Below are 19,665 nucleotides of genomic sequence, written 5' to 3'. Positions count from 1 at the left end.
GGAGGTTACTGACTGGGACGTGTTTAAGGAGTCCTCAGCTGATATTGATGAACCGACTGATGTTGTGAGCAGCTGCGTCACAGACTGTGAAATAGTGTTATTCCTGAAAAAGACTTTTAAACTATATCCAAACACTAAGCCATGGTTTTCTAAGAAGCTTAAAGACCTACTGTACAGAAAGAAAACAGTCTTCAGAGAAGGAAATACACTAAATCTGTATAACCGACAGAAGGAAATAAAGTAGGAGATCAGGACCCACAAAAGACAATACAAAGACAAACTTGAGTCTCAGCTCAAAATGAACAACCTCAGTTCAGTCTGGAACGGCATGAATCTGATCACTGGGACTAATTAATGTGTCAATGAGAGAGTTCAGCTCAGTAGTTATAATATTGATTTAGAGCTGGCTCAAAGTCTAAACAGTTTTTATGTCAGGTTTGACTCCCATGATTTTAGGGCTAAACATGCTGAGACTAAAAACTGTCTCATGTCAGCCTCTCCACAGAATCCCTTTTTTGATGTGGGCAATGTAATCTGGTGTTTCAAACAGTGCAGACCAAAGAAAAGTCCTCTACCTGATTACATCGGTGGCCGTTTATTGAAAACTTTTACTACGTCTGACTAAATGACCAAGATTGCTGCCGATGTCCCTGTCTCTTATGTTTTGTTTGATTTTTCTTTAAATGGCTTTTATTTTGCTTTTAATTGTTTTACTGTGTTTTTTTTACATTTGTAAAACGTTTCCTTTAATCGCTGCTATTCCTTTAACTGTTTTACTGTTTTGTTGCTTTTGTTGTTTGATGGTGAACGCTTGTGTAACTGCTGCACAACAAATTGCCCGGGTCGTTCAGGTCAAATCCAGAATTCCGTGGCAGAATTACAGATCTTTTCTGGACTGGTATCAACATCTGATCCCCTAGGAGAAACTAGAAAGTGTTGGTGGTCTGAATTGACCCTGCTGCCATTAAGACCTAAATGTGGACATTGATGTTTGTATGCTTTTCATATTGTACATTTCTCCAGTAATGTAACTTAACGGAAAGTCTGGGGAGCAAGAGATCCTGGTGGTACAATCCCGTCAGTCCCAGCTCTGCTTTGCTTTTCACGGTGATCGACAGATTTTAGTACCCAATATTCTAAAACTACCGTGCAGAAAGCTATCGGCCTGTGAAAATAGTTTTGTTGACATTGTGAGTGTGCTGTTGACACATTTCTAGGTTTCTAATGACAAAGCTGCTAGCATGTCTGCAGATTCTTGATCTTGTTTCAGCCTCATGTCCAACTACATGGAATTGAAACGTTTGGGTTCAGTTTTTTCATGATTGCTCTTCCATCACTGCCTCTGTTTTTATCTTTGTCTTTTGCTACAGAAATGTAAACGCAGCAATGGAGTGAGATGTCGGACCTCTGAGGAGGATAAGGATGGTTCAGCAACAACAGCAAAAAGAGATGAATCACTCAGTTGTGAGCAATGTGGCAAGACTTTTATCACAGCAACAAAGCTAAGAATTCACAAACGTATTCACACTGTGGACAAACCATTCAGCTGTGATCAGTGTGGAAAGGCTTTTGCGACGAAGAGTCACTTAAAAAGACATCAACTAATGCACAATAGAGTTAAACCATTCAGCTGTGATCAGTGTGGAAAAGCTTTTACTCAGAAGGGTCACTTAAAAATCCATCAGCTCCTTCACAGTGGAGTGAAACCATTCAACTGTGATCAGTGTGGAAAGGCTTTTACTCAGAAGAGTCATCTGGCAAATCATCAACTCATTCACACTGGAGTGAAACTGTTCAGCTGTGATCAGTGTGGAAAGGCTTTTACTCACAAGAGTATGTTAAAAAGTCATCAACTTATTCACAGTGGAGTTAAACCATTCAGCTGTGATCAGTGTGGAAAGGCTTTTACTCGGAAGAGTCACTTAAAAAGACATCAACTCATTCACAGTGAAGTTAAACCATTCGCTGTCATCAGTGTGGAAAGGCTTTTACTCGGAAGAGTAATCTAGCAAATCATCAACTTATTCACAGTGGAGTTAAATTGTTCAGCTGTGATCAGTGTGGAAAGGCTTTTACTCATAAGAGTCACTTAAAAAATCATCAACTCATTCACAGTGGAGTTAAACCATTCAACTGTGATCAGTGTGTGAAAACCTTTACTCAGCATGAACAGTTGATCCATCAATGCCCCCATTCTGGTAGAAAGCAGTACCACTGTGACTCCTGTGAAAAAACTTTCAAGCACCAACAGGACTTAAAATATCACCAACGCATCCACACTGGACATGATTTGTGGGTATGTGATCACTGTGGTGAACCATTTGTATGGTACTCACAGTTAAAAGCTCATGAAGTGACCCACACTGGGGTTAAACCATACCTTTGTGACCAGTGTGGCAAGCGCTACAGCGACATTAAATACCTCAAAGTTCACCAACGTGTCCACACTGGGGAGAGACCATACAGATGTAATGAGTGCAAGAAGGCTTTTACAACTTTGTATTCCTTGAAACAACACCAGCAGATCCACACCAGAAAGAAAGCATTCAATCAGTGTCACAGTGAGGTATGTAAAGAGTGGTCTCAGTCACAGTGTACACACAATTACAGTGCCTATCATACAGTTGTCCTCAAAATTATTCATACCCTTGGCAATTTTTATGATTTTTTTATTTTTGTGATGGAATTAATAAATTTGAGCAAGTTTGTTTATGAGTTATATGTGACCAACAAGTAAAGGAATAACAACAGTACACAGTTTATGAAAATCTTTATTTCAGAGGTATTTATTTCACTGACTTTCAAAATAATGCATGTTCAAAATTATTCAAGCATTATATTTCCACCACCATGCTTGACAGTGGGCACAGTGTTCTTTGGGTTGTATGCTTCCCGTTTTCTCCTCCAGACGTATTTAGCATCCATATGGCCAAATAATTCCAACTTTGTCTCATCAGACCACAAGATGCTTGCTTTAGATTACCTCTAGGAAAAGCCAAACGAGCCTCCAGGTGTTTTTTCTTGAGCAGTGATGTCTTTCGAGGCCTACGCCCATGGAGGCCACCTCTGTGCAGGACCCGTTCGATGGTGGACTGTGACACATTTGTCCCTGCCTGTTGAAGTGATTTAATTAAGGCCTTGGTTGTTGTCCAGGGGTTGTTGTTGACCTCTCGGCAGATTTTCCGGGCAAGTTTGGGTGACACCTTGTGCTTCCTGCCACGCCCACTGAGATTCTTAACAGTTTTGAAATTCTTGTGCTTGTTGATTATGCTCTGGACAGTTGACATAGGGACATCATACTGCTTGGAAATGGCCTTGTAACCCTTTCCTTTACTGTGGGCACATACAAGACATTGTCGCAGATCCTCACTGAGCTCCTTCTTCTTGGCCATACTGGTCAGAAATTGAGAATAACCAGAACATGTTGCCCCTATTTATACTCTTCGGAAAAGATGCCACTGGTCACAAAAAAAACATGAGCTTATTCCACTGATCATCTTGAAATAAATTTAGGCCAAAAATTAGTAGATTATTAGGAATTTAAACCAAACCAAGATATTTTTCTGAAATCTGGGCTCATAGAAGGCCACTTTAGAATAGTCCAACGCTTTTCTCTCAGCCATTCTTGGGTGTTTTTGGCTGTGTGTTTTGGATCGTTGTCCTGTTGGAAGACCCATGACCTGCGACTGAGACCAAGCTTTCTGACACTCGGCAGCACATTTCTCTCCAGAATGCCTTGATAGTCTTCAGATTTCATCGTACCTTGCACACTTTCAAGACACCCTGTGCCAGATGCAGCAAAGCAGCCCCAAAACATTACTGAGCCTCCTCCATGTTTCACCGTAGGGACAGTGTTCTTTTCTTCGTATGCTTGGTTTTTGAGTCTATGAACATAGAGTTGATGTGCCTTACCAAAAAGCTCCAGTTTGGTCTCATCTGTCCAAAGGACATTCTCCCAGAAGCTTTGTGGCTTGTCAACATGCATTTTTGCAAATTCCAGTCTGGCTTTTTTATGAGTTTTTTTCAGCAGTGGTGTCCTCCTTGGTCGTCTCCCATGAAGTCCACTTTGGCTCAAACAACGACGAATGGTGCGATCTGACACTGATGTACCTTGGCCTTGGAGTTCACCTTTAATTTCTTTGGAGGTTGCTCTGGGCTCTTTGGATACAATTCGAACCATCCGTCTCTTCAATTTGTCATCAATTTTCCTCTTGCGGCCACGTCCAGGGAGGTTGGCTACTGTCCCGTGGGTCTTGAACTTCTGAATAATATGAGCCACTGTTGTCACAGGAACTTCAAGCTGTTTAGAGATGGTCTTATAGCCTTTACCTTTAAGATGTTTGTCTATCATTTTTTTTCGGATGTCCTGGGACAATTCTCTCCTTCGCTTTCTGTTGTCCATGTTCAGTGTGGTACACACCTTTTCACCAAACAGCAGGGTGACTACTTGTCTCCCTTTAAATAGGCAGACTGACTGATTATGAGTTTGGAAACACCTGTGATGTCAATTAAATGACACACCTGAGTTAATCATGTCACTCTGGTCAAATAGTTTTCAATCTTTTATAGAGGTACCATCATTTTTGTCCAGGCCTGTTTCATGAGTTTGTTTTTTTAAATAATTATGTTAATCAACAATTCAAAAGTAATGGCTGTTTTTGATTATTTAATTTTCAATAAATTTTTATTTATTGTTACTTTTGTGAGTTTCAAGTGATTTCAGTGAGAATTGTGGGTTTTTCCTTCTTTAACTGAGGGGTACCAACAATTTTGTCCACGTGTGTAACTATCCCCTGAATTGTACTTCTCAATAACCCTTTCCCTGAGTTGCTTAGAGTGTTCTTCTGTCTTCATGGTGTAATGGTAGCCAGGAATACTGATCAACCACTCTCTGGACCCTTCAGACACAGGAGTTTTACAACTCAATCACTTGAAACACACCCACACCACTCAGCTGATCTTCATTTCACTAATTGTGAGACTATTGGCAACAATTTGATGGACCTCTATTGAATTAGACCATTAAATTAAAAAGGGGGTGATTAATTATGCAAACAATTATTTTTATTTATATAATTTTCTTTCATTAACATTACTTTATAGAAATCTGTTTTCACTTTGACATTAAAGAGTTTTTTTCCAATAAATCTTTTTGTTAAAAAAAGCTACATTTTATTGACCATGATTGATTCATGAAAGCAATAAAAGGGTAAAACATCAAAGGGAGTGAATACTTATGATAGGCACTGTATGTATTGGATAATTTTGGATATTGCTGCAAAATTGTTTCAAAACTGTTTTTAACAACTGTGGTCAGTTGAATTCTGTTAACACATTATCAGCTATCGTTCAGTCTAACCTATATTCATTTTGACACAGAAATCTGGTCCAGGTTAATCTGGGGATGTAGGTTAGATTAGGAATTCTGAGGTAATCAGACAACTGAATGTTAAATTCCAACAGGTAAAAGTGTCTTCAGATGTCATTTGGGGTGCTCTCTATCTCAGGAAAGGCATCAGTTCTTCAATGCTGCAGGAAACACTGACCTTCTTTGTGTTTGTGTGTTTGTTTTCCAAGCAGAACGGAAGAGATGGACAAAACTCTCAGACTTGTCAGCACTCTGCCAATGGTGAACAGTGCTGCTTTGACCAGTCTGGACCAACGTCCAACCAACAAGGAACCCTACAACGACACCAGCGTATGCACACTGGACACAGACTGAACCCCTGCCAAGAAGATTTCTCCATGCAGGGTTCAGTAAAAGTTCATGAAGTCCTCCACAAACTTAAAGTCCTTGAGATCCGGCTTCACAGAATTCAGGTCTAATTTCTTGTTTAGTGTCTTCTTTGCTTCGTTGCAAAATCCATTAAGAGGAAAGCTGTCATTAACAGACGTGACTGGTAAATTAATTAAACCATTCAAAGTGGTTACTCAGTTAAATGAATTATCAGTGGTAGAGGGATAGACGTCTGGATGGAGGCAGTGAGCAGCAGGGCGAATTTCCTCAATTACCACCTTAATGGTTCCTGAGATCCCTCTGGGCTGCAGGAACCCGTTAGATGCAGAGCTGGTTTAGTGATTCTCTGATGATTAAGCATAATTAATTGAGGAGATTACTGGCCTTAGGATTCCTGTCTGTCCATCTGTAAATATAAAAACATGAAGTGTTCTATGAAAAGTCCAATCTTTGAAAGCTGACATGTAGTTCAGAATCATTTCTTTGTAAATTAGCTGCATCCAGTCATTACCATGACACTGGCAGTGATTCTCTGATGATTAATCATAATTGAGGAGATTACTGGCCTTAGGATTCCTATCTATCATCTATCTATCTATCGATCATCTATCATCTATCATCTATTTATCTCTCCAAACTTTCTCAGCTACAACATCTGCACCTCTGCTGCTGTGTGAAGTAGTCATTACAGGAGAGAAAGTGTAGAAAATCTGACAGATTTTGTCAAGTGGTCCAGAAAAATCTGACTCCAGATTTTATTTCATATCATACAATCTGCACTTTTAACTCAACCTGCATATTTCTGTTAAAGTCCTAGTTTTGAAATGGTCTCTCTGTTCTTAATCTGCCATACTGTGATCATTTAGCCCCTTATTTTATTATTCTGTTCTTACAGACTGTAATTAGTTTTTTTTAAACTTGTTGTAATTTGGTGTTTTAGCTGTTGTAGCAAATAATTTCCCAGGTGTGGGAATTTCAATTCTATTATATTGTTAACTGGCCCAATAAAAATAACAACAATAAATTACTTTATACTTAAGAACTATACTTATATTACAGACTTTATACATAAATACCAGACATATTTTGATATCTTGCATTCTTCGGGAGTCCGATTTTAAGTAAGGAGATATGAAGTTTTCTCAGTGAACAATTATTTTAATGACACGTGTAGAACACTGATGGAATGTGAACAATATTTGGCGACTATACCCTGTCCTGTCCTGATGTCCTCATAGGAGTGAAGCTGAGAGTAGCGTAGGATCTCCCCAATGCCATTTAGGGTGCGCACATACGGATGAGAAGAGGAGGAGAAACATGTCACCTAATCATATTTAACAGGAAAACATGTCTGCAGGTCAGTACTTAGTCACATTTAACCCAAAAACAACAGCAAAAGCAGTAAACGTACAACAGAAAAACCTGTCAAGTGGCCACAGAGTGAAAAGTAAGTCACACGCTGAACGCGTGGGGGAGTCAGATTTTTCCGGGCAGTGTGAAAATTGCACAACACCTGGATGAGTCCGAATCCTTTTTTCTGATTGGCTGAGACGAGACACGTGACAGTGTGCATCTATTAATGATTGGAAGCATTCAGGTCGTTCCGGTTATACTCGGTAGCGCTCTTCAGTAAAGGTCACGCAGTTTGTTATTTTCTTTGATTATCGCTTGGCAAATTACAAAAAAGTTGCAAGTTAACCCTTTTTTCACATTTATTAGGCAAAATTAGCTTCGACACCGTGGCTAAACATGCTAAAAATGGCTTTGCCATCCTGAGGAAGGCTTCGCCTATGGAGAAGTGGCGAATGGCTAGCACAAGCACAGAGACACCCTGAAAATTTGACACAATCTTAAATATTATGAAATATTTGTTGAAAAGTCTTTTTTGTGTGTTTCTAAGGGTGTGGCTGCATCAGAAAGACACAAATACAAATGATTTTTTTTTTTTTGGTTTGTTGTTAACAAGAAATATTTTATGGAACCAGTCCATTTTCAGTTTTAATGTCTTTTTTTAGGATGTGTTTAGTTTTATGATTGTACTAAAATAAATGACTCTTGAAGACCTCAAAGTGATTCTTAATGCATTATTTCACAAATGTATGGGATGTCCAAAAACCTTTTTCCACTGCTGTATTTAACAGCAATCTGATCTGCTGACGTTAGCAAGACAAACAAGTGAAGGTTTCAGGCTTTTATCTAGAATTGTTCTTGAGATATTCATCTTCAAACAGCCTCAAATTTCAATGTGAGAAAATAAAAAAATGAGTGAAACTGGGTCTGCAGTCCACTGAAAAACCTCTAAGAAAGTGTCTGACATACTGAGCTAATATTTCATAGATAGCATTGTAAATCTCCACAGTTTATGATTTAAAAAAAACAAGTTTTTTTGGGAGATGGTCAATGATTTGAAACGGAGTTTGTCCCCCAGAGGACAAATGGCACAATCACACAATGAGGGTATGTTTTGAAAAAATATCATTCAAAATTTGTCCAGAGTAGTGACTATAATCTGAATTTTAATACACTTAACCAAGTGCTATAGGTGAAAAAAAACATGTTTACACAGCATGATGTTGCTTTGTGATGTTGCAACTGACATGCTGATTTCAAAATGGAAGTATTTTAATTTCTAATGCTCTCATAGAAGATGACTGGTCAAGTAAAATTTACTCCTGTGACTCTGATGTCATGCAGAGTCTTTATGCTATGATGTGGAAAGAGTGAAAGAAGACAGACTGGACATTTCTGAGTGAAACTGAACATGGCATGTACTGATTCATATAAAACAAGTGTATTATCTTTAATCAATATGTAGTACATGTTTTAATGTCAATCCTATTATGTCTATTTGCTGAGTCAGTGAAAGTTATTATAGAGCAATGTTTGTATTATTTCAATACTGAGATATTGTTGCAGTGTCATTTGTTTACATTTGGATGTATTGTACAGTTAGATTCTATTGAGTTTCCATACCACATTACATTGCTGTTAAGGTGTCTGAATAATTCAGTGAGGGTTTGGTCATGTACTACTATAAGGCTGTGCATAAAAAGAAAATCAAGCCTGTTACAGTGTTGCTCTAGTCCCCTCTGTTAAATGGCATCAAAACAATGGTCAACGTGAACAAATCATGAGTGTTGACATTGCACTCACAACAGTACCTCTCAACTGTTCTAATTTTGATCTATTTATGAGAACAATGTGATGAGTGCACCGAGAGATCCAATACAGGGAGCTTTCCTTTTTCAAAGATCATTAGAAGGACAGAAGACAAAGTAAGTTTCAGCAAACAGCTTTTTATTTTCTAATGAGCCAATCTATAGTATTTAAAGTGCAGAGTTATTTGTGTTAGATTTGAACAAAATTCTTCCAACAGTGTCAGGACTTAGTCTTTCTACTTTCATTTGCAATTGTTCTAGAAACCTATCATCTGGGTCAGGTGGTCACTCTGCAGCACAAGGAGTACTATCCCACATTGGATCTGATGTTAATATTTCCCTTAGACATGGTAAATTGACTGACTGGCTGATATTGTAGAGTTAGTAAATATAGGCAGTTAACAAAAGGAAATGAATACTACTTTGTGTGGGTACCAGAATTTGGCCATTTAACAAAAAAATCTAATGCTAATATTCTTTTATTTCACCAGACTGTTATTGTTTACACTTCAATGAATGATGCTGTTGTACATGTATAGTAATTTTATTCATCTTCATGCATACAGTGTTTGTGTACAGTATGCGTGATAATATTTTAAAATATATATATTAACAAGGCCAACAACAACAAGTAAAATGTGGTAACTGCAAGCTGTTTCTTCTGAGATCCGTTTATGATGTGCTGTATTGTTTTATGATGACCCATTTTAAGAACTTATTTATTGTGGCAGGGCACTACATCATTACACAATTACATGTTAGTATGAATAGTATTTTGCTTTATTTTTTAATAGTATCTTATTTTCATCTCATTGAAAACAGCAGAATTAAATGGAAGAATTCTTGGGAGCCCCTGTCTTGCCTTCAGAGTTCAGCAACTGAGGTACATACATATAGCCTTGTAGATGATTTTATTCAATAATAAGCCCCCAGCAATAATAAATGTCAGCATTGTGTCATGTTACAGGATTCTGTAACATGACACAATTTTCACAGTGAAAATCAGCTTTTTGTGCAGCCACACTTGATCCTGATGTGAGTCTTTAAGTCCTGTTCTAGTGATGAAATGAGAACTAAAAATCCTGACTCCGAGTTCTTCATTACAAACACACATTATATCATCTGTTTGTTTTTCATCTGCTTTATTCTACTCAACATTTAACAGGATTATAAAAAATACATTTAAAGTCTGTCAAGAATCATACAGGTATGAGATCCATGAATCAGGCATAAGAATGGGGCTCTGGCAGAGTGACAGCAAAATAAGGGAACACAGTATGATATTATAACCTGTGATTTATAATCAAACAATGCTATAACCTGATGAATGTGTGTGAACTACCCAAATGCCTGTTTTTTTTATATTCTTTAAATGTTGAAACAGTGTAAAAACCAGAAGAGTGCCTCACTGTAAAGTGATGAGATGATTATTTTAAATACTTGTCTTTTATAATCCTGGTTTAGCAGCAACTGAGTCACAGGAGAGTCTCATTGCAATAAAGAGGATTGTTTGATTGTGTTTTGAAGTGACCACATGGGGGCAGCATCTCACTGTGAGCAGTGAGGGCTTTGGTTACCAGAGGAGATTAATGTGGTTAAGGTTTTTATTACTATGAAAATGGGAATGCTTTGAAGGTTTTGATCACTATGAAATGAAGATGTTTACAGAAGAGTTTGATCACCCTGTGAAACCAAGAGATTACTAACTTGGTGATGGAGCAAGTAGTCTGGAACTAAGATAAACTTGAATTAAATGCTCACAGTAAAGGTTCATTAACTCTGTATAGATTTTGGGGGGATTTCTTGTAAGTCTGTGTGCAGTGAGCAGAAATGTACAGTGTGGGTGTTAGTGAGAGTTTAGACGCTGACATCAGCTTCTCCTGTTTCTCCACCGGAAGCCTGTGCTGGGCTGCAGATGAACCAAATACATGAATAGACCGGATGAAAGGGCTAAACAGGCTAAACAGGTGGTTTTGGTTCATCCGGACCACGCGGGGGCCATGAAGTCGGTGGATGGGGGAAGTGCACAAGTGAGGAGGGGGGAGGATGTGTGCTGTCATCGTGTATGTAAATTAAAGTGTGCTGTCATCACGTATGTAAATTGAATATGATGTCACCGTATATGCAAATTCTGAAGAGAAGCAGTGATGTTATAAAATGCACCTGTTGGAATATATTTGTTGGGAGTTGTTGTGGGGTAGTCACTTGATGCAAACCAGACAACAGTTCTGAGCATGAGGGATTTTACCACATAACTTTGGACGGGTGATTCAACATGATCTGCAAAGAATATCTGTTCTACTGGGATTATGGACTGAAGGACTGCTCTTACTGCTGTTTGAGGATTCTAAAATTAACACTGACTGAAGGAACATTACTGAACTCTATCATTTCCAAAGGAATGACACCAGAGAGGATTATAACAAAGTTTTTATTGGCCCAAACAACAAAAAAGGACACAAGCAGATCTAAATCTGGACTGAACTCTCTCTGCTTCCTCCTGGAGGCTCAGAGGCTGGAACAAAAAACTTTAAAAGCAGGAAAAATGAGGAGTAAAAACAATCCTAAAGACAAAAAGTGACCAAGGTTAGAGACAAAATGATGAAAATGAGCCTCAATGAGACACAAAATGAGCAAATTCAACAAAAACAGCCTTTACGTCACCAAAATGGAACAAAAACAACAGAAAGAGATGAAAAATGACAACATTTTATCCACTAACAACCCTAAGGATGCAAACTGATCAAAATAAGGCACAAAATGAGCAAATGTTAGCTTGTCAGTGTTGTGAAAACTTCAGTCTAACATGTCAGTGTGTAGTTTGATATCTGGAGCTGAGTTGCAGCTCGTTGTCTGGACTTCTGTCTTACCTGAATGTTTCCTACACACGTGGACAAAATTGTTGGTACCCCTCAGTTAAAGAAGGAAAAACCCACAATTCTCACTGAAATCACTTGAAACTCACAAAAGTAACAATAAATAAAAATTTATTGAAAATTAAATAATCAAAAACAGCCATTACTTTTGAATTGTTGATTAACATAATTATTTAAAAAAACAAACTCATGAAACAGGCCTGGACAAAAATGATGGTACCTCTATAAAAGATTGAAAACTATTTGACCAGAGTGACATGATTAACTCAGGTGTGTCATTTAATTGACATCACAGGTGTTTTCCAAACTCATAATCAGTCAGTCTGCCTATTTAAAGGGAGACAAGTAGTCACCCTGCTGTTTGGTGAAAAGGTGTGTACCACACTGAACATGGACAACAGAAAGCAAAGGAGAGAATTGTCTCAGGACATCCGAAAAAAAAATTATAGACAAACATCTTAAAGGTAAAGGCTATAAGACCATCTCTAAACAGCTTGAAGTTCCTGTGACAACAGTGGCTCATATTATTCAGAAGTTCAAGACCCACGGGACAGTAGCCAACCTCCCTGGACGTGGCCGCAAGAGGAAAATTGATGACAAATTGAAGAGATGGATCGTTGGAATTGTATCCAAAGAGCCCAGAGCAACCTCCAAAGAAATTAAAGGTGAACTCCAAGGCCAAGGTACATCAGTGTCAGATCGCACCATTCGTCGTTGTTTGAGCCAAAGTGGACTTCATGGGAGACGACCAAGGAGGACACCACTGCTGAAAAAAACTCATAAAAAAGCCAGACTGGAATTTGCAAAAATGCATGTTGACAAGCCACAAAGCTTCTGGGAGAATGTCCTTTGGACAGATGAGACCAAACTGGAGCTTTTTGGTAAGGCACATCAACTCTATGTTCATAGACTCAAAAACCAAGCATACGAAGAAAAGAACACTGTCCCTACGGTGAAACATGGAGGAGGCTCAGTAATGTTTTGGGGCTGCTTTGCTGCATCTGGCACAGGGTGTCTTGAAAGTGTGCAAGGTACGATGAAATCTGAAGACTATCAAGGCATTCTGGAGAGAAATGTGCTGCCGAGTGTCAGAAAGCTTGGTCTCAGTCGCAGGTCATGGGTCTTCCAACAGGACAACGATCCAAAACACACAGCCAAAAACACCCAAGAATGGCTGAGAGAAAAGCGTTGGACTATTCTAAAGTGGCCTTCTATGAGCCCAGATCTGAATCCCATTGAACATATGTGGAAGGAGCTGAAACATGCCATTTGGAGAAGACACCCATGAAACCTGAGACAACTGGAGCTGTTTGCTCATGAGGAGTGGGCCACAATACCTGTTGACAGCTGCAGAACGCTCATTGACAAATACAGAAATCGTTTAATTGCAGTGATTGCTTCAAAAGGTTGTGCAACAAAATATTAAGTTATGGGTACCATCATTTTTGTCCAGCCCTATTTCATTAGTTTGTTTTTTTTAAATAATTATGTTAATCAACAATTCAAAAGTGATGGCTGTTTTTGATTATTTAATTTTCAATAAATTTTTATTTATTGTTACTTTTGTGAGTTTCAAGTGATTTCAGTGAGAATTGTGGGTTTTTCCTTCTTTAACTGAGGGGTACCAACAATTTTGTCCACGTGTGTATCTGGCTGAGGAGGCTTCATTTTTCTGTCACAGTCTTTGCTCACAATGTCTTCACAAGTTTCACACTTGAAATCTTCACCACAACTCTCCAATATCTCCAAGGTTTGTGTGTTAAACTGACTTTCTCAAGTGTTTCCATGTTTTTCTTCAGAATATGGAATGTGGTAACAGTTGTTAGTTCTTCTCTCTGACATCACAATGGACTTTTAAAAAATGCATTTACTGTCTTAGTACTTGTTCTCTGTGCAATGACAGTAAAGTTGGATCTAATCTATACAATGATAAAAATGAGACACAAAAGGACAAAATATTTCAGTGATGAGAAAAAGACCCAAACAGAGTCTACTGAACTGTCCAACAATGTTATGGGACAGTTCAAATGGGACACAAAATGACCAAAATGGAACATAAAACATCCGACCAAGACAGAAAAATACCATAAAATTACAAAATGGACATAAAAAAGACCAAAAGTGGCCAAAATGGGACTAAAATTAAGGAAAAATGACAACAATGAAAGAAAAAAATGACCAAAACCAGGCACAAAAATTAGCAACAAAATGACGAAAATGAGACACAAAATGTACAAAATGAAAAAGCTATCTTAAACTGGTCCAAAATGACTAAAATGAGAGATAAAATGAGCAAAACAGACCAAAAAAGATGAAAAATGAAACAGAAATGGCCAATGAGTCACAGAATGGACAAACTGACATGAAATGACTAATATGAGCAACATGAACAATTTTAAACAAAAACAACCTTACAGACACATGAAATGAATCATAAAATGACCAAAATGGGACAAAAAAACAACATAAAGACAAGTAACATTACCTGAATTAGACACATAAATGACCAAAACTTGATGCAAAATAATCAAAAATACCACAAAAAATGATGAAAATAGTAAAAAAAAAAAAAAAAAAACATGAAAAGATGTGAACTGTTTAAAACCAGACAGAAAGATGTAAACTGACTAAAACAAAACACATAATGACACAAATGAGACACAAAATGATCTAGAAATCTTCTCTTACAGTCGTGAAACTGTCCACATTTATTCTATTCAACATTCTGAGGGTTTTTACAGAGAGCTTTGTTTTGTTTACTGTCTGTGGACCTGGAAGGAGCAGCTTCATATCTGGAAAAAAAATTCACAATCAATGGTTTGTTTAACAGAAGAGATCATCTTAGTTCAAAGTGGCACCAAATCCATGTCATGTTTGGGTCGTATGTTGGCCTTTAACTTTGAGCAGGTGTTATTATTTACAGTGTTTATGGTAGAATGTGGCCGTTTTAATGGCAGATCACATGGAAGTAACATGAGCCAGTTTGAAATAGTGAGTTATGCATAAGAACAACATAAAGAAGAAATTCAAAGTTTTTAATCAGTAAATATTATTAGATTATATTTTTAATCTATTTTGTGTACTTGTTGATGAAAAACGTTTCATAAAAGAAACCTTAATAATGCTGCCTTTTAATGTTTTAACCCTCCTGTTGTCCTCATTTACAGGCACCATAAAACATTGTCTCCTGGTCTAAAAAAAAATAAAAAATTAGCAAAAAAAAATTCCACAAATTTATGAAAATTTGCAAAACCTTCAGGAAGAAAATTCCAGTAATTTCTTAAAAGTTTTCTTTTCAAAAAATCCCCCAAATTTGGCAAGAAAATTGTTGTAAAAATCTTCCCAAAAATTAATTTACCAGTCACGTCTGTTAACGACAGCTTTCCTCTGAATGGATTTTGCAACATTTTTAGAGCAGGGTTCTGCTCGAGGTTTCTTCCCTGTTAAAAGGGTGTTTTTCCTTGCCACTGTCGCCTTTGGGCTTGCTCTGGGGGTCAGGCATATGGGTTCTGTAAAGCGTCTTGAGACGATTTGACTGTAATTGACGCTATATAAATAAAATTGAAATGAATTGAATTGAATTGCAACGAAGCAATGAAGACACTAAACAAGAAATTAGACCTGAATTCTGTGAAGCCGGATCTCAAGGACTTTAAGTTTGTGGAGGACTTCATGAACTTTTACTGAACCCTGCATGGAGAAATCTTCTTGGCAGGGGTTCAGTCTGTGTCCAGTGTGCATACGCTGGTGCTGTTGTAGGGTTCCTTGTTGGTTGGACGTTGGTCCAGACTGGTCAAAGCAGCACTGTTCACCATTAGCAGAGTGCTGACAAGTCTGAGGGTTTTGTCCATCTGTTCCGTTCTGCTTGGAAAACAAACACACAAACACAGAGAATGTCAGTGTTTCCTGCAGCATTGAAGAACTGATGCCTTGCCTGAGATAGAGAGCACTCCACATGACATCTGAAGACATTTTTACCTGTTGGAATTTAACATTCAGTTGTCTGATTACATCACAATTCCTAATCTAACCTACATCCCCAGATTAACCTGGACCAGATTTCTGTGTTAAAACGAATACAGGTTAGACTGAACGATAGCTGATAATGTGTGAACAGAATTCAACTGACCACAGTTGTTAAAAACAGTTTTGAAACAATTTTGCAGCTATAGCCAAAATTATCAAATGCATAATTGTGTGTACACTGTGACTGAGACCAGTCTTAACATACCTCACTGTGACACTGATTGAATGCTTTCTTTCTGGTGTGGATCTGCTGGTGTTGTTTCAGGGAACCCAAAGTTGTAAAAGTCTTCTTACACTCGTCACATCTGTATGGTCTCTCCCCAGTGTGGACACGTTGGTGAATTTTAAGGTATGCAATGCAGCTGTAGCGTTTCCCACACTGGTCACAAAGGTATGGTTTAACCCCAGTGTGGGTCACTTCATGAGCTTTTAACTGTGAGTACAATACAAATGGTTCGCCACAGTGATCACATATCCACAAATCATGTCCAGTGTGGATGCGTTGGTGACATTTTAAGCTCTTTTGGGAGCTGAAAGTTTTTTCACAGGAGTCACAGTGGTACCGCTTTCTACCAGAATGGGGGCAATGATGGATCAACAACTGTTCATGTTGAGTACAGGGTTTCACACACTGATCACAGCTGAATGGTTTAACTCCACTGTGAATGAGTTGATGACTTTTTAACGTACTCTTGTGAGTAAAAGCCTTTCCACACTGATCACAGCTGAATGGTTTAACTCCACTGTGAATGAGTTGATGTTTTGCTAGATTACTCTTGTGAGTAAAAGCCTTTCCACACTGATCACAGCTGAATGGTTTAATTCTACTGTGAATGAGTTGATGACTTTTTAACGTACTCTTGTGAGTAAAAGCCTTTCCACACTGATCACAGCTGAATGGTTTAACTCCACTGTGAATGAGTTGATGACTTTTTAAGTGACACTTGAGAGTAAAAGCCTTTCCACACTGATCACAGCCGAACATTTTCACTCCAGTGTGAATAAGTTGATGACCTGCTAGATTACTCTTGTGAGTGAAGGCCTTTCTACGCTGATCACAGCTGAATGGTTTAACTCCACTGTGAATGAGTCGATGTCTTTTTAAGTGACTCTTCCTTGTAAAAGTCTTTCCACACTGATCACAGCTGAATGGTTTAACTCCACTGTGAATGAGTTGATGTTTTGCTAGATTATTCTTGTGAGTAAAAGCAATTCCACACTGATCACAGCTGAATGGTTTAACTCCACTGTGAATGAGTTGATGTTTTGCTAGATTACTCTTGTCAGTAAAAGCCTTTCCACACTGATCACAGCTGAATGATTTGTCCACAGTATGAATTCTTAGCTTTGTTGCTGTGATAAAAGTCTTGCCACATTGCTCACAACTGAGTGATTCATCTCTTTTTGCTGTTGTTGCCGAACCATCCTTATCCTTCTCAGAGGTCCGACATCTCATTCCATTGCTGTGTTTACATTTCTGTAGCAAAAGACAAAGATAAAAACAGAGGCAGTGATGGAAGAGCAATCATGAAAAAATTTTACCTAAAAGTCTCAATTCCATGGAGTTGGACACAAGGCTGAAACAAGATCAAGAATCTACAGACATGCTCGCAGCTCTGTCATTACAAACCTGGAAATGTGTCAACAGCACACTCACAATGTCAACAAAACTATTTTCACAGGCCGATAGTTTTCAGCTTTCTGCACGGTAGTTTTAGAATATTGGGTAGTAAAATCTGTCGATCACCATGAAAAGCAAAGCAGAATTGGGACTGATGGGATTGTACCACCAGGATCTCTTGATCCCCAGACTTTCCGTTAAGTTACATTACTGGAGAAATGTACAATATGAAAAGCATACAACATCAATGTCCAGATTTAGGTCTTAATGGCAGCAGGGTCAATTCAGACCACCAACACTTTCTAGTTTCTCCTAGGGGATCAGATGTTGATGCCAGTCCAGAAAAGATCTGTAATTCTGCCAGGGAATTCTGGATTTGACCCCAACGACCCAGGCAATTAATTGTGCAGCAGTTCCACAAGTGTTCACCATCAAACAACAAAACAGCAAAACAGTTAAAGGAATAGCAACGATTAAATGAAATGTTTTAAAAATGTAAAAAACACAGTAAAACAATTACAAGCAAAATAAAAGCCATTTAAAGAAAAATCAAACAAAACATCAGATAGACAGGGACATCGGCACCAATCTTGGTCATTTAGTCAGACGTAGTAAAAGTTTTCAATAAACGGCCACCCATGTAATCAGGTAGAGGACTTTTCTTTGGTCTGCACTGTTTGAGACACCAGATTACATTGCCCACATCAAGAAAGGGATTCTGTGGAGAGGCTGACATGAGACAGTTTTTAGTTTAGCATGTTTAGCCCTAAAATCATGGGAGTCAAACCTGACAGAAAAACTGTTTAGACTTCGAGCTAGCTCTAAATCAGAATTATAACCACTGAGCTGAACTCTCTCATTGACACATTAATTAGTCCCAGTGATCAGATTCATGCCGTCCCATGCTTTATTTCCTTCTGTCGGTTATACAGATTTAGTGTATTTCCTTCTCTGAAGACTGTTTTCTTTCTGTACAGTAGGTCTTTAAGCTTCTTAGAAAGCCATGGCTTAGTGTTTGGATATAGTTTAACAGTTTTTTCAGGAATAACACTGGTTTCACAGTCTGTGACCCAGCTGCTCACAACATGAGTCGGTTCATCAATATCAGCTGAGGACTCCTTAAACACGTCCCAGTCAGTAACCTCCAGACATCCCTGCAGAGTGTGACAAACTTTCACTCTGATGTTCTGCACTTTGCCTTGCTTCAGTACAGTGGTAGACAGGGATAAGGAGGATGCAGCTGTGGTCAGAGGAACCCAGAGCAGAAGCACCTTTCACATTGTTGTAACATATCAAAGATTTTGTCTCATCTTGTGGGGCATGTGATGTACTGATGGAAGTCTCTCAGTGTGTGTTTTAGTGTGCAGTGGTCTCTGGATGACCTGATGGATAAGCCCACAGGCATTTATTTCACTGGCCTTTGGATGAATATAGACAAGTTTCACAAAAATCTGGGGAAATTCATCAGGCAGATATGGAGGGCACAGTGAAACAGGAAGCAGTTCTAAGTCAGTAGTGCACAGTTTCTCCAGGACAGTGTTAGATTTGCACCAGCGATGTCCTTGTCCATTTGGAATACCCACTTGAGCCCAAGCTTTCATTTGCTGGCTGATTTTGCTTCAATAATTCCACATAATGTTCTATCCTCTTGATACCATCTATTTTGTGAAGTGCACCAGTCCCTCCTGCAGCAAAAACAATCCCACAACATGGTGCTGCCACCCCCGTGCTTCACAGTTGGGATGGTGTACTCAGGCCATCCTCAGCCAGCATCTTCACAAGGTCGTTTGCTTTTGTTCTGGGGTTGATGAGCACATTTTCCTCCAAAACAATCCTAACCAATCTCCATCTTGAGCAGTAGGATGGCTTGACATTCCCATGGTGTTGATCTGTGCATGTAATTGTTTGGACAGATAAATGTCAAACCACAGCAATCTGGAAATTGCACCCAAGGATGAACCATACCTGCGGAGGCCCACAAATATCTTCCTGATGTCTTTGTTGTCTTGATTTCTTTAGATTTTCTAATGTCATCACACAAGGAAGCAGTGTGTTTGAGGGGGGCCTGAAAATACATGTTAATCTATCAAAAGCTTTCAAAGTCAGGACATCGTCATCTTGAAGGCATAGCAATCTCAATGTATGCAAACTTCTGATTGTAGAATAGAATAGAATAGAATGACTTTATTGATCCCCGAAGGGAAATTCAATTGTTTGGTCTAATTTTTGTTTTTGAATTAAACAGTC

The 19,665-nt window shown here is 38.5% G+C and overlaps 3 protein-coding genes and 1 long non-coding RNA gene across 37 annotated transcripts in view; 2 read left to right on the top strand and 2 right to left on the bottom strand.

Moving 5' to 3' along the window:
• The window catches only part of LOC110972485 (zinc finger protein OZF-like), a 657,596-nt gene that overhangs the window by 456,951 nt on the left and 180,980 nt on the right, over window positions 1–19,665 (bottom strand). The gene's annotated exons all lie outside the window — the stretch shown is intronic.
• The window catches only part of LOC127531946 (gastrula zinc finger protein XlCGF26.1-like), a 217,991-nt gene that overhangs the window by 46,954 nt on the left and 151,372 nt on the right, over window positions 1–19,665 (top strand). The window lies entirely within an intron of this gene.
• Window positions 1–19,665, bottom strand: part of LOC127532011 (zinc finger protein 615-like) — a 190,934-nt gene that overhangs the window by 51,010 nt on the left and 120,259 nt on the right. The gene's annotated exons all lie outside the window — the stretch shown is intronic.
• Window positions 1,979–5,826, top strand: LOC127532063 (uncharacterized). The gene is made up of 2 exons (XR_007939310.1): window positions 1,979–2,566; window positions 5,578–5,826. It is a non-coding gene; the product is annotated as an uncharacterized LOC127532063 (long non-coding RNA).

The sequence above is a fragment of the Acanthochromis polyacanthus genome, chromosome 22, assembly GCF_021347895.1.
Source record: "Acanthochromis polyacanthus isolate Apoly-LR-REF ecotype Palm Island chromosome 22, KAUST_Apoly_ChrSc, whole genome shotgun sequence".
NCBI lineage: Eukaryota > Metazoa > Chordata > Actinopteri > Pomacentridae > Acanthochromis > Acanthochromis polyacanthus.
Note: the sequence above shows the minus strand (reverse complement) of the source record. Positions and strands in the feature narration are given on the sequence as shown.